The 16,166-nt window shown below is 34.9% G+C and overlaps 1 long non-coding RNA gene and 1 other non-coding gene across 2 annotated transcripts; one reads left to right on the top strand and one right to left on the bottom strand.

Moving 5' to 3' along the window:
- The first annotated feature begins 5,565 nt into the window (after positions 1-5,565).
- On the top strand, positions 5,566-7,717 carry LOC138188757 (uncharacterized). The gene is made up of 3 exons (XR_011175650.1): positions 5,566-5,703; positions 7,277-7,405; positions 7,475-7,717. It is a non-coding gene; the product is annotated as an uncharacterized LOC138188757 (long non-coding RNA).
- Positions 7,718-12,626: 4,909 nt separating this feature from the next.
- On the bottom strand, positions 12,627-12,745 carry LOC138188915 (5S ribosomal RNA). The gene has a single exon (XR_011175754.1). It is a non-coding gene; the product is annotated as a 5S ribosomal RNA (ribosomal RNA).
- Positions 12,746-16,166: the final 3,421 nt, after the last annotated feature.

The following is a 16,166-nucleotide window of genomic DNA, read 5'->3' as shown; positions in this document are numbered from 1 at the left end:
TGCTTTTAAATTGACCAGTGTAATAAGAGTCATGTAATTATTTAAGCGATTATAAAGATTTACGCAATGGACTTTTTCCTAGAAAAAAATGAGTAAAATCAGGACCGCATCTAGAGCTTTTCAGGTCCAAGCTATACGAATGAAAGTGGGGTCTTCTTATATAAAAAAGGGTGAGAGTAATATTTGTTAACAAAAAATCACAATTTTTATAGTTGTGTTGATTTATAATATTAGTTTAAGATTTAAAAAATATAAAACGAAAATAAAAAATCAATACTGATTTATTTTAAGAAATTAAAAATTTTTGTTTTGTAATTATAACATCTGAAATCTTATTAATAATATCCTCATAGCAAAGAATTTGAGAATATCCATTTCTATGTACAGTATTGCCATTGCGTTAACTTTTATTCCGAAAAAGTACTACGTAAATAATCTTTTACCAGTTTCAGTTATCTAATGTTGAAAAATAGTTCAGTAATGTTAAAAATAAGTTTAAGTTATTCTGACATTAGGAACTCTGTGCATAATTTTGTTTTCGATCATAAAATTCAATTTTTCACAAACAGTGATTACATTTTCAGCCTCAGTTAATATATTAAACTGCTACATTTCCACTTTCAGTTCATTAACATTTACATCTTTACTATAAATTCCCTCAATATAAGTTTTACAATACATGAATGCTTCTTTGATACAATTATATGTAGGTACATAAATGTAAACTTTTTGTCCACATCGTTATATATCACCTCTTCTACAGATATCAGTGGCTATTCTATCACAAACGGTTTAAAATATATTCACTTTAAATGCTTCACTTTTTTCTAATCGTACGTTGTTTCCATTGTTACAATCGAAAAATATTTTTGTATAACTCGGCATTCTTTTGTATTTAATTGAAATAATATTTTCAGCTTCATTTTCGAACTCATTTTGAAATTATTACCCTCTGAAATTATTACGTATATTTTTAATAAAATTATTTATGTTATCATATGATGATATTTAAATAATTTGCTAAGAACATTTAACATTTGTTCAATCTAAAAAATTTTTCCATATATATATTAACGAAACAAATTCAAATTCATTCGGTTTATTAAATAATATAGCTGTTTCTCCTCGAACAACTATCTTTTCAGTCTCACATATGGGTAATTGGTTCAATGCTGTTTTATAGTTAACATATTCAGACAGTGGATTTATTTATTTCATGCAGTAGTAACAAATACTTCTGTCCGAGCCCCTATTTTTGGGTACGTGCCTGTTTTATCTACTGGTAACAGGGCCCCGAGTAAAATAGTGACCGGCATTAATATATCTATGTATGTTCGGATACTCTTTAAAACAGAATAACCTTTTTTTAGGTTAGACCAAATAACTTCGGTTTTTTTTAGAAGTTAGGAGGTATAGTTTACTAGATGACGTGTAAAAAATGTTTTCAAAAAATTACAATTGGTTGGAATCGGGAAGAAAAAAATAAATGTTAATTTGTTTACAATTTTTACCGGAGTCTATAGTGAAGATTTAAACAACACACTTTGAAGACATAAAATAGATATATACATGCGGAATCAAAAGATGTAAAAGTCTTCAAATTTATTACAGTTATAGGCCAAATATCGTGAAAAAGTGCGAAAATGTTTTTCTACTGTTATCTATATAACGTAGTGTAACATAATGTAATATATTTTTGTTGGTTACTGTATATTTACTGAAAATGTATAGAGGATAGAAATAGACTGTACAGAGTCCGAATCTTTTTTTGATGATTGTGCATATTTTGTAAACTTTCTGTCAAACCTTTGAAATTCTCATAAACGATTTCATTTCATAGTCTACTTTGGTGTCAACTGGAGAAACTGCGCGGCTACACTTTTTCCTGGATGTTTTCATACAACAACGTGTGCCGGTAATGCTGATAGGTGCGGCGGGATCAGGGAAAAGTGTAATCATTGCTGAAAAGCTCGCATCCCTTCCGGATACCTATAATATTGCCAACGTGCCTCTTAATTATTATACTACATCAGGTAATCAAAATTCAAATAATTGAATACCAAAAGTAATAAGGGTCTAACTCACGTTTAACACATCCCGAGATAAATTGGTTTGTAGGTTACACTGCTCTTTAATGTTGTGATGACATTTTCCTGTACCTTAGACGCTTATTCCATTGAAAAATTTAACAGAACAGCTAGAGGGCGTAGTGATACATTTTATTTCAGTATTTATTACAATGAAGCGGAGTAATTCAAAACTACTTAACTAAAACTATTTTAATTAGATGTATTATAGTTCCTTTTTCCACAAATTTCAAACACCTAACACGTTTCTTGCTTTCAAAATTACATCGCCTTTTTACTGCAATATCTGCATTCTGTGTGTACTAAAATGATTTATAGAGACTGTAAAATCATACTGTATTGTTAACTTAATTTTGATCGAACTGTGCTGTAGACCTTTATTTCCCATTGATATTTATATACACTGGTAGTGAATACATAATTTTTTTTATCAACACAGTTTTAACCTCTGCTAGGAGATTATTCTGTAATGGTTTCTAAGAACTATAATTTTATATTTTAAACGAATTGCACCATTACTATTACACATGATAGAAGTTCATTTATCCGAATCTTGTTTATACGAACCAGTTTTTGTTTACGGTTGGTCATGCGAACTGGTAACTGAAACTTTATTATCCGAACTACATTTGAGCACACTTTCAGTTATACGAACGCGTATCCAGAGTCGTACATGTCCGTGTATTTTCTTTAAGCTGATATATAATTTAACACAATTTACGTCGAAATTATTAATCAACCTCAGATATCTGAACGTCAATTTCTACTATTGAAACTCAGCAGTAGTTGGTAGAGGTAGCAAATCGGTTTTTATTATCCGAATTCGATTATCGGCTATTCGCAATATTTTGTCCTCTAACCAATTTGGATAAACGAACTTCTATCGTATTAGCTTAACTCTATTTTCAGGAAAATTTTCAAACGGATGTTTCACGATTATTATCTTTTCTTAATTCACAAACTGCCATCGGTATTAAAGAGTAGTTAATTATATAGATAAATATATATTTATATTGACCTAAAAAAATTTAATTTCAAATATTCTGTTTATACGAGATATAACACCGTACTATAAAAAGATAAATGTCAAATATAGATTATTTATTCATGCAAAACTTTGTTTCCGAGAAAATTGTTTTTATGACATCTAGGTTTCATGAAATCTATATCAGTTTCAATTTATCAGATTCTTCTCAATTTTCAGTAGCGTGATATCAATTACTATTCAATACAATACTATTCACTACAGTACACTACAGTACACTCAAGTTTTATTATCAATAATAGGAAATATGTTGATTATAGAAAATAAATAATTAAAGATTAAGAGGAAATGGGTAAAAAGGTCGTTAATTGAGAGAATCTGATTTTCTAATTCCGCGTTATTAAAGAGACTGGATCAAAAGAACCGAGCCATTATAGAAATTATTTGCGTATGAGTGATTCTGCTTTGTAACATATATTGGGTAAAGATTGACCAAGGATTCAGAAACAAAATACTATGATGAGAATCTACCATAAATAATACGGCAGTGCTGCCTTCTACACATTGAAACTTGTATCCCATTTGGGCCTTACTTACCAACTGACAGTATTCTGATTCTTGCATCGATACAAAGTTACATCTGATAACGATTCGCCGATACCGATCTATGTACATTGTACATGTATCATGAAACTAAGTGTCAATAGAATGCATCGCAATGTACCATCGCAATGCGTCGCCTTCAAATATTTGCCTCTTAAGTGTCAACAGTTGCCACAGTAAATTAATATTTCTATTCATGTCTGCGTTTCATCTTGTTACAAAAAATCGGTTCAAAAATAGAAAAAAAACGTGAGAATCGTTGTCGACGATTGCGTTTCCAAACTGTTGATATAAAGAAAGAGAATCAAAGCAAAAAAAAGCCTGTTAGTAAAGAGACGATTAAACCGAGCTACGTGTTACCCGTTTACACGTTCTTCAAGTTCTTTCAATATTTGCTCGCAGACGTTGTCTCTTGTTTTCCATTCCAATGGAAAACAAAATACTCGCAGACGTGAAGTTTACGGGGCTTTTTCCTGGATAACATTATACAGATTGACCTCGGTCACATTAGACATTACTGGGGACAATCGTCTGTCAAAGTAAACAAGGTTTTTATCCGCGGACTGTCTGTGGCCTTGAATTTTGTTTCTCGTTGTGCTTTGATTTTCCACGAGAGGCAGATGCGGACTGTATGTCACAGAGACACTGTGAAGCAATATGATTGGCATTTGAAGATACAACTATTAAGAAAGAGAACCTTTCAAAACTGTTGAACTAAGATTTCAAAGAACCGAATATCCTTTGCTTTCTAAGTTGAATTTAAATTTTAAGTATTACTTTTTTAATTTTGGATTATATTGCGATGATTAGTTCATTAAACTTGTTCAGGAAATGGCGTTAGAATAGTTGAAAACTATGATTAATCTACGGTGAATTCCACTAATACTTGTCAATAAAATATTTAAAATAAATTTTCTTGGAAGCAAAGTTTTACGTGAAAACCATATTCTATATTTTTAACTTATCTTTTCTTGTCGAACCGCTGTCTTCTAACTGTATCATTAATTATAAGACATCCTATATATCTTAATTTAAATGATTCTTTAAGACTTTTTTAATACATTCGTAGTAGCTTTTCCGACAAAGAGAATTTGGAGAAATGAATTTTTCTTTTTTTATATGTTCAGCATCAATATACCGTTATATTTCAAAAGATATTCCAAAAGATATTTAACAATAGAAAATGTTCTTTTTACCACATTTTTTAACATGGCAGTTGGATTTGTCGTTTAGACAAGCCTTTAATATAAACTATGGTTTCTGAAAAAGATATTTCTGTGGGATACATTTAGGTTATAAAATCTATACATATAATATTTCAACTCTTTATTTTCAAAATTGTTATTATTATTATTATTATTTATAAATATTTATTTACATTGTTCATTTGCAGAATTATTATTATAATGTGCAGTTTTATTTGCAGAATTATTATTATGATCTGCAAAATTTTATTTACAGAATTGTAATTATAATCATAATTATTTACAAAAATCACATTTAAAAATAGGACCTTAACAAATTTCAAATACTGTCCTCACTGATATCACTAGCGTAGGCAAATTCTCTATTTCTCTATTTACGAGACATATGAATTCCCTACAATGTCTACAATGTCTCAAAGGTTGGCAATTGATTGAAAAGACTTGGGACTATATTTCCCAAAGCGAGGCTCGCCCATGTTGGCAACTGTAGATTCCATCCGTACCGGATGTGATAATAAAAGAGAAAAAGGAAGCTACATATTGTTTCTCGATTTCAAAATGTTATTCATTAGTGTTTCTTGATTGTCACACTTTCTATTTAGTTCTTTTTTAGAACATAATTAAAAGTTTAATTACATATTCAAGAAATGTTACAACGAATAATGGAAAAACATTTGGAGAAAAAGACTGGTAGAAATTATGGACCACCTGGTATGAAAAAGTTAATTTATTTCATCGATGATATGAATATGCCCGAAGTCGATACATATGGAACCGTTCAACCTCACACGCTCATTAGACAGCATATTGACTACAATCACTGGTATATATAAATATTATTATAATATATTATATATATATATAATTATTTTATATGGTATATAGAAATATTATATATAATGTAAATATTACGATAGAATTCTAAAGCTGAAAGTTCAATTTCTTTACTTTCTACTACCAAAATATTATTTCGAATGACAAATTTAACTACATTAGGACTACATTTATCTAAACTCTATTTATTAGATCGAAGTATAGATCATTATTCTGGTAAACTACTATCTCACCATAGAATCCATTCACTTCAGCTAAGTCCTAATGTGAACAAGAAATTACAATGTAATGGAGAGAGCCAGTGAAATCCTATTACATAGTTTTGTGCAACTCAGATAAATGGAGTTCTACTGTAATAAATCTTCGGGACGATTAGTATTCTTCACAAAACGAATGTTTCTTATTGTTTCTTATTTTTATCTATAGAAAGTTTCGACATAAATAGAAAAGCAATCTCTGTTCATAAAAAGTTGTAATTTAATGAGATTAACGGTCCACGGTAAGAATCAATGGCACCTTTCGACAAGAGAGAAACATATACAGGGTGTTTCGTTTATCTTGGATTTTTCAATACTTAGTTATTTCTATCTGTAAAAGAATTATACGAGGACAAAGTTAATCGGAACAACAAACATTATGGTTCTCCTTGATGATTCTCCTACTTGAAGATTATTTTTCTTCGAGTTTTCAATCTTTTGAACGTTTAATAAGCAGGATTTTTTTAAATAGAATTATAGTTAATTATAGTTTTTTGTATTCTCATTAATGCGTTCTTCCATTATTTATAAAAAAAAAAAAAAAAGAAGTAATGAACATGGATCTGAAAACAACTGGCACAAGAATATTTCAATTTTAATTTTGTAAGACTTACTAATTATTATCATTATTTATATGGTCGAATGTAATAAAAAAAAAAAATTTTCGCCATTGGTGATGATTTCATTTCAGCAAAAATGAATTCTTATATCACAATTTTTAAAAGCTGACCTGTAATAGTTATGAGCTCTGATTTTCTTAGTATTACATACGATTAATTTTTGAAATTAAAATGTTATTTAAACTAATCGGTTTTAGCGCAAGTACCATAGCATTTGTTTACAGAGAATTATAAAATACACCAATGAGAGTATCTAAAAATATCCAGATTTATTTTAAGGAATGACGATAATGTTGAAAACTTGAAAGAACGACTTTGGAAGAAAAAGATGAATCATCGTGTTGGACCAATTAGTTTTGTCCTTACACAACTTTATAGACTGGCAAATTTAACTAACATATTAACATATTCAAAGTAAACCAAACACTTACTACTTATTCGTTCATTTAAAGATACATGTTAAGGAGATCAATCAATTGAGATTTATCATTACCTATATTACTTTTTAAGATTCAATATCATACTATAGATTCTTAATCTCCATCTAAAGTTTTATCTATATTCTTTATTTTCTTGCTATGAGATATGTGTTAAAGGCAGATGTTTTTACAGTTTCATAGTAGGTTAGCATAATCTTAGCTATTGTAAATTAATATCGTAAAATAATAATTTGATGGAATTTTAGGTACGACAGGACGAAATTGACGTTAAAAGAAATTCAGAATACGCAATATGTATCCTGTATGAATCCTACTGCTGGAAGTTTCACGATCAACCCTCGTTTACAAAGGCATTTCGCTGTTTTTGCAGTTAGGTAAGCTGAAACGAATTTAATTGCTGTACAGAGTTGCCTTAACTCGTGAGATAATATGTTTATTCGTAGAAACTTGGAAAATGTACCAGCATTATGTTTTCTGTAATTAAAATAACATACGTAGATCTTACAGGATGAAACGCGTAAACTGTGACAGCTGAATAATTTCGAAAATGAATTCTGGCTTTCGCATAATTGGAATTTTTCTACATGAAGCGGTCAAGAACATTTCAAGGTCATGTGTGTGTATATACATATTATATATATATATATCATCATATTATATATGATACATATTCATATAATATATATATATATGTCGGAGAATGACCCATGCTAGGGCCGGGGGCGTTTGGTGAGCCTCCTTCGGAGTCGGCCATCATGACCTTATCCCGCGTACTTGAACTCGTATTCCGTGAGCAAGCACTCCAGACGCGACAATCAAAGACGGTGACTACACTCGCGATAATCGAATTGGTATCCCTATGTCCCTAACGAATCCGCGACCAACGGGATGCACTTACTCGGATCAGAAGGCGCGACTATCTTCGTAGGCGAGCTCTCCAGAATGAATCTCGTCTCAATCATGCCACCGAGGGCAATTCGGATGCGGGTGTCTCCCGGGACACGAAATCATCGGACTCGTCCAGGATAGCCCTCGTTCTCGAAGTGAGGGAAGTTGACGTCGCTGTCTATTGGTCAACTTGAGACAAAGACTACTTGTCCGTTAGAAGCATCTTAATTACCAAAAAACCCCAGGTTTTATAGCCGGTCCTAGGCTAATTGGACTTGTGCTGTGTACGTGCCTCAATATCTAATATTCCTTGTCCGAAGGAACCGTTAGCGTGTTTTACTGCCGGGTACCTCTATGGGTATCCTTTTAATGAGGGTCATACTATCGCTCCATGCCTTTTTTTCTAAATCGCACGCCCGTCCCGTTGGCCGCGGCTGCGTTCGGCGACGGATGGTCGCCTTGGGTCTAGGTTTTATTATCGCAAATTAAATACGACTAGATCGAGTAACAGTACTTTATTTAATTACTTTCGTTACATGTTCATAGCTTTTTCCGAGGTTCCGGTGAGGGTTCTGGTGTCCTTTTCGTCTCCGACATATATATGTCGGAGATGAAAGGAAAGCCGAAGCCGTTCCTTGGAAATTTTGGGAACATCTAGTAGTCTAGCCTGGATTTTATCATAGCTGTAATTGTTCGAGATTTGTGATATCAAGATTGGGTTCGAGGCGACAATTGGTCGCCGAACGTAGCCACGGTCACGGGATGTACTCAGGCAGAAACTGCCTAACAACGGCGTTTGGAATTTTCTCGATGCTTCCAACGAGTCTGCCTAACAACGGCGTTTGGAAGTTTCTCGATGCTTCCAACGAGTCTGCCTAACAACGGCGTTTGGAACCTTCTCGATGCTTCCAAACGGGTATAGAAAAACAAATGCAATCGTACAGCGAGAAAAATCTCGACGAGGCTGGCATTCGTCTTGTGACTGCTTTGGAGAGTGACACGTCGTGTTTCTGTGCTTAAGATCAGTCTACGCTTAGTAAGGAGTCATCCCGTTGATCGTGGATTCGTTTGAACTCAAAATTATTGTTTATAACGATTATTAACTTATTGTTTGTAAATCATATTATTCATTGAACTTACTATCCGTTAAACGTATTATTCATTAGCTTTATTATTTGTTAGACTTACTAACCATTCAACTTATTATCCACTAACTTTATTATTTCTTTAACTTATTATTCGTTCAATTTATTTTCCACTAACTTTATTATTTGTTAAGCTTATTATTCACTAGACTTATTATTTGTTAATCTTTGTAGTAGACTTGTGTATACGTGAAAATATAATCTCAGTTGTGTTAAACAATGGATAACTCACGTGAAGAATTGTCACGCGCCCAAAATTCCAATCTCACCCCGACATATATATATATATATATATATATATATATATATATATATATATATATATATATATATCCTAATTTCTGTAATATTTGACCGTTACTTTGCCATTGTTTGACCCAAGGGATTGCCAGATTGCGTTTAATGTGTCCTGAATCCCGCTGTACCCGCGATTTGTGTTGCGTTTGAATAATTAGCTGTGTGAGATGGCAGCTTCGCGTACGTTAATCATCTCTAACAATTATTATGCCATCTTTGTCAATGAAAGGACTTAACGATAATAATTTATTATTTCGACTTACGCTAGAGTTCTTTATCAATGTATTGATTGTTCGTTATGAAGTGCTGTTAGTTGTAGTAACTCAATGATCGTGTCACGACCGGCATACTTCAAATCCGATGGACTGACGATGAAAATAAAGATGTGGCGGCACTCAGCGACAATGTATATCGCTGAAGTGCCTAATGAACCATCAACATCCCAACGGTCCTTCCACCGAAGGTTCTAGAAAAAAGAGCACGTGGCAACGGTCACGAACGCCTAGCAAATGCATGGACGGTGGGGATGTTGAGGGATGACAAAAGAAAGTAATCGGATCCTCGAAAGTCAAATTGTAAGAGCTTCAGTCTTGGAAAGTCACGCCTAGAGTTCGGAAGTGGATTGTAAAGTGGATTGTTGTTAGAAAAATAAAGTTTCTTTTTATTTTTTTACTTCAAATTTCTTTCTTTTATTTTCTTTTTCTTATTTTACGTGACAATTGCAACGAACGATGTACAGAATTGTCTCCGTAATTAAACGAAAATCGGCGATCAATTATTGTATACAGAACTCGATGGTGGGTGAATGAAAAATTTCGAAAGTAACAATTCGCCTGTGTGTCCGATTCATAAACGCTTGGAATATTTTACTTTCACTCATTCATTCGGAAGCTCCTTATTTATCTGTCGGAACCTTCTTTTGGCTTCGTTCGGTATGCGTGATACCAGTATTATCGCTGGTCTACGTGCTCCTTACTTCTTTTTCATATATAACTCCATTTCCGACGCGAGGTTCTGAGCTTTGACCAGTGTATCTGGTTGACTGGGATAACTTATTGTCCGATGTCTTCTTTCAGGTTCATGATGTTTGCTTTATTGTGTCGATTTTCTCTTCTTGTATAGCGATTCTCTTGCTTACAGGATTTAAATGTTTGTTTCGAATAACATAAATTAGTTTGTTTAATTGTTGTCAGAGACGCATATTGTATGATTGTACGCTTTCCGTGTTTTCTTGCCTAGTCGTTCTAAGTTTGTCACGGCAACTGGTTACTATATTTGGGATTGCAACATTCTGGCTTAGTGTGGGGTATAATTCCTCGCAGTTTTCGATTTCAACGATGCGGGTACTTCTTTTCTTACTTTCAGTTATTTTCTTGGCAAGAATTAATTTTAGAAACAATGGTTTTTGGTAGCATTGGCTTCTCGCGTACCTGACATTCTTTATGAAGTGTCCTATACTAACGTCGTCACTTCCTCCCAGGGTTTCGATTTATTCGTTGGTAGCTTTTGCTGGTAGTTCACCTGGGTTTTCCGTAGAACTCCATCGAGTTTGACGAGACGGTCCAGTTGTAGGTTGCTGTACTGGTACAAGATTCGCTGATATAACTGACTCTTCTTTCAAATCGTCGAATAATGTTTCCGTTCCAAGGCTCCTAAATGAGAATCTACCAGATTCGTCTTCAGTGAGCATGGTTAGGCGCAGAGCTTTATTGAGTTTTTCAATTTTTTCTGGCCGTTTCTTATTTTCTGTAGCTAACACTTTCGATTAATATTTCTTTCGCTTTGTTAAAGTCTCGTGTGTTATGTAGGTCCAGCACGTGTTTACCTGCCTGTATTGGTTTAATGTGGAATGACTTTGTGTTTGGAGTCTCTTCAATGAGTTTTGTAGTGTCCTTCGGATTTTACTACCTGTTTATTGGCGGTTTTCTGCCTCTTTTTGCGGAGGCCCTTGTTCCTGTGCGTTCTTCCATGGTGAGGCTGGTGGCCTCTCTGGGATGTATCTGGTTTTCTGGTATCGAAGTTGCTGGAGAAAGGTCCCCTGCGTAATTTGTGAAGGCTGCGCCTGGGACGTTGAGGGTTTCATTGGTGATGGTATGCCTTTTGCTCTATTTATTATTCTCTCTCGTACTTGTGATTTCTATGCCTATTTGCTTTATTTTGTAGGTTTTCGTTCTTTTCCCTTATCAATTCCAAGGTACAGTTTGACCTTCAGTTTATTTTATATCTATTATTTAAGAATGTTGCTGTATCTGTGAGGGTGGGGTCTCTTGTGATAGCAAGACGTCGAATCTACTTTTTGTTGGCAGTTTTGCTATTGGGAAGGCTTTCTGCTGTGCTCATGATCTCGTTTCTTCCCCTATATGCATCCACTATTGTGTTCTCTTCTTTGTTTACTTTCTCCACTACTTACTGACTTTTGTTACTGTTCACCAGCTTTGACGGAGATTTGAGTTTCTGCGTCCTTTGGGTACGAAAGCTTGTGTTGCTAAGAAAGTTCTTGATCCATTTTTGCTATATTTTTCTTTTGGTTGCTTCTTTCATGCTGTCTATCTTCTTTCCTTCTCGTATTTTCACTAACAAGTCGCACGCCTCGTATTTTTGGCCAGTGAGGTCCAACCTGTTGGATTTGTCCTCGAGTGTTGGATTTGCATTCTTTCAAACGACATACGTATGTATAGTACTTGTACATTCTCCAATTCCGAATATTAAATACATATAACATTACCAGAAAATATAAACAAAGCAATATATAAGTAAGCGTAAGGAGGACTAATATGCACTAATACTTAAAACAAAGGAATATAAAAATTATTTAAGTGGTCAATCATATTTTGAGGTAATGATTTTGTTTAACGATATCACATGTTTATTCAAAACATCAAATTAAAAGTATATATTAAAAGTATAAAAAGCTATAGGTAACATTAAAAACATTAAAGGTGCCTAAGATAAATAACACGACTCGAACGTGAAGTTAAAAACTCAATGCATTTTAATATTTTTTTACAGTGTGGTATCGTTCGACTGTAACTTTATTTAGTTATAACTGATAGTGTAACTTTTTTATTAATTTTAAGACCACTAAATTGGCGTATTTTATTACATATTGCACTTTATAAAAACAGAGAAAGAGTCGCAATTAATTGGGAACAATTCCAGGTAAACAATAACTCATAATAACAACAACAAAAACGAAAACGAATTGGTAAAGTAAAAAAGGGAGACCTGCCCGGTCGGTTGGCTAAGTGTTAAGAAAAGTAAAAAAAGCCAACACCACACGGAGTTCCCAAGCGGTCACCCATCTAAGTACTAACCGTGCCCAGCGCTGCTTGACTTTCGTGCTCGGACGAGAACGAGTACTTTCAACGCGGTATGAGCGTTGGCTGAAGTAATCAGTTTTGTTATTTCATGTTATCGAATAGACAAAATATTTAAGAAAACATACATGCATGTATGAGAATAAATGGAATTTTTAGACGTGCATTCAGACATACAAAATTTTCCTGGCTTCGTTTACCAGACAATGGATTGTAAAGTTCCGTCATGTAGGTACGCGTATACTTAACAAGTAGCGAATCAAGTGGACGAAACTTCATAATTGATTTTCTAGAAAACCAAGTCTTATGTTGAAACTTGTCACTTCATACTCGACTCATTTTTGTATAGGAAATCAGACCTTTTCGTCTTGCACCTTCATAATACTCTAATTTCCTCGTCTAATTTCCTTTCTAATTTTCCTCGACGAATCCGATGATCTCGCATCCTTAGACACACCCCGTCATAGTTTTCCTCTTCGGCATCATCGTGACGAAAAGTCAGTCGTTAGAAGTCAGTAGTTAGACGTCAGTCGTTAGAAGTCAGTAGTTAGACGTCAGTCGTTAGAAGTCAGTAGTTAGACGTCAGTCGTTAGAAGTCAGTAGTTAGACGTCAGTCGTTAGAAGTCAGTAGTTAGACGTCAGTCGCGAATCGATAGTCAATAGTTGGTAGTTAGCAGCGATAGCTGACCAGAGTTCCGCAACACATCTCGAGCAATCATCATCCGAATTTGTATCGCGCATCGTACGCATCGCCTAGAAGTCGAACTTGTAATCGCGAATCGCCAATAGTAATCGCGACTTCTACGCAAAGTGTAATATCTAGAGTATCCGTTAATAAATATATACTGTTAATTATACTCGAGTGTTTCTTCCGCACCTATCACGACCTATCCATCTCAAAACTATTTAGTTTCACTGGATTGCGTACAACTACCAACAGCAAAATACTAACATCATAACACAGCGGATTGAACCCGGTTGAACTTGTCTGTCTCGTATCGTCGGTCTCGTACTTGTTGCAATAAATTCGAGTCGGCTGAAGATATGGTCGTTGGTTGAGTCATTGTGATGTGAGAAAATTTGGGATCGAAACTAGGTCTTCGATTTCTATGGCGTATGAAGGTCAGAGTGGTATAATACCTGGGCTCGTAGATTACTCGTGTCTTCAACTGGTATGACCGTAGTCCTTCGGTCGCTAAACGTCCGTAGAGTTGGTTGGAAGTTCTCCCGTTGAGGATGATGAGTATCCTAGGAGGGATCGCCAAATTTGTCATGTCGAAGACAGGGGAAGTTTCCTGCAAACTTAAGTACTCAATTCGGTGGTAGAAACCGTATTTATTTCTTGTGCAAAGCATGTCGAAAATGCAGCATCATAATTTTTAAACACAAAGCTTCAGGTTCAACAAAATCAATTTACGAAGTTCCGTCCACTTCATCCTCGCTATCTTTCAAGTGGAATCTCATAGCCACTTTTTTGAAAGCGAAGCCACGCATACTTTTATATATCTGAATGCACAACTGATTTTTACACCAATTCATATTTCTTTTTAGTATTCTATTTTTTTGGACAAAAACTAGTTATATCAGCCAACCTTCATACCGCGCTGAGTGCACTGGTTGTCGTCAGTTAGCTGGGAAACCCGAGCAAGTCGGACCGCAGTACCCCCCCCCCCCCCCCAAAAAAAATACCACGTCTAGGAGTTGCCACTGAGTGTGTCAAATTATTCAATGACATTTAGTAACAAAAGTGATGAATAGTGCACGTGTTATCCTCACTATCAAAACAATCAAGTTAATAAAAGAAGAAAAAAAGATAGAAGACAACGGATATGGTGACCAAAGCAATGAATCGGAACTCTCCATAAGCGGAATGAAAAGAGCTACCAAAAGAAAAATACTAATGCAACAATCGACCAAGAACTTTCTTAGTAATACAAACTTCGGCACCCAAAGGTCGCTGAAACTCAACCTTCCGTCAAATCTGGTGGAGAGAAACAAAAGCAAGAAAGTAGTAAAGAAAGTAAAAGTAAACACGAGAATACAATAGGAGATGCATATAGGGAAAGAAACAAGATCATAAGCACAGCAGAAAGCTTCCCAATAGCAAAAATGCCAACAAGAAGAAGATTTGACGTATTGATATCACAGAGACCCCACCCTCACAGATGCAGCAACATTCTCAGATAATAGATATAAAAGAAACTGCAAGATCAAAGCGTATCTTGGAATTGATAAGGGAAACGAACGAAAACCTACAAAATAAAGCAAATAGACATAGAAATCACAAGTACGAGAGAGAATAATAAATAGAGCAAGAGGTATACCGTCATCAACGAAACCCTGAACGTCCCAGGCGCAGCCTTCACAAATCACGTGGGGAACCTTTCTCCAGCAACCTCGATACCGAAAAAACAAACACATCCCAGAGAGGCCACCAGCCTCACCACGGAAGAACGCACAGGAACAAGCGCCCCCACAAAAAGAGGCAGAAAACCGCCAATAAATAGATTGCGAAACCCAAAGGACACTTTAAAACTTATTGAAGAGACTCCAAACACAGAGTCATTCCACATTAAACCAATACAGGTAAACACGTGCTGGACCTACATAACACACGAGACTTTAACAAAGCGAAAGAAATATTAATTGAAAGTGTTAGCTACAGAAAATAAGAAACGGCCAGAAAAAATTGAAAAACTCAGTAAAGCTCTGCGCCTAACCATGCTCACTGAAGACGAATCTGGTAGACGCTTATTTAGGACTTCAGAATCAGAAATATTATCCGGCGATTTGGAAAGAGTCAATTATATCAGCAAAACCTGTACAGGTACTGCAACCAACAGCTGGACCATCTTGTCAAACACGAAGGAGTTCTACAGAAATCCTAAGCGAACTACCAGCTAAGGCTGCTAACGAACAAAACGAAATCCTGGGAGGAAGAGACGACGTTGGTGTAGGAGGCTTCATAAAGAATGTCAGGTACGCCAAAAACCAATGCTACCAAAAACCATTGTTTCTAAAATTAACTCTTGTGAAGAAAATAATTGAAAGTAAAAAAAGAAGTACCCGCTTCGTTGAAATCGAAAACTACCAAGAATTATATCCCGCACTACGATAGAACGTTTCAATCCGAAATACAGTAACCAGTTGCCGCGATAAACTTAGAACGACTAGACAAGCGAGCACGGAAAGCGTACAATCATACAATATGCGCCTCCGACAACAATTAAACAAACTAATTTATGCTATTCGAAACAAACATTTAATACCTGTAAGCAGGAGAATCGCTATACAAGAAGAGAAAGTCGACACAATAAAGCAAACATCATGAACCTGAAAGAAGACATCGGACAATAAGTTGTCCAAGTCAACCAGATATACTGGTCAAAACTCAGAACCTCGTGTCGGAAATGGAGTTATATATGAAAAAGAAGCAAGAAGCACGTAGACCAGCGATAACACTCGCATCACGCAAACCGAACGAAGCC

This window comes from Bombus flavifrons, chromosome 17 (genome assembly GCF_040668555.2).
Source record: "Bombus flavifrons isolate JBK064 chromosome 17, iyBomFlav1_principal, whole genome shotgun sequence".
NCBI lineage: Eukaryota > Metazoa > Arthropoda > Insecta > Hymenoptera > Apidae > Bombus > Bombus flavifrons.
This window is presented reverse-complemented; position numbering and strand designations above follow the sequence as displayed.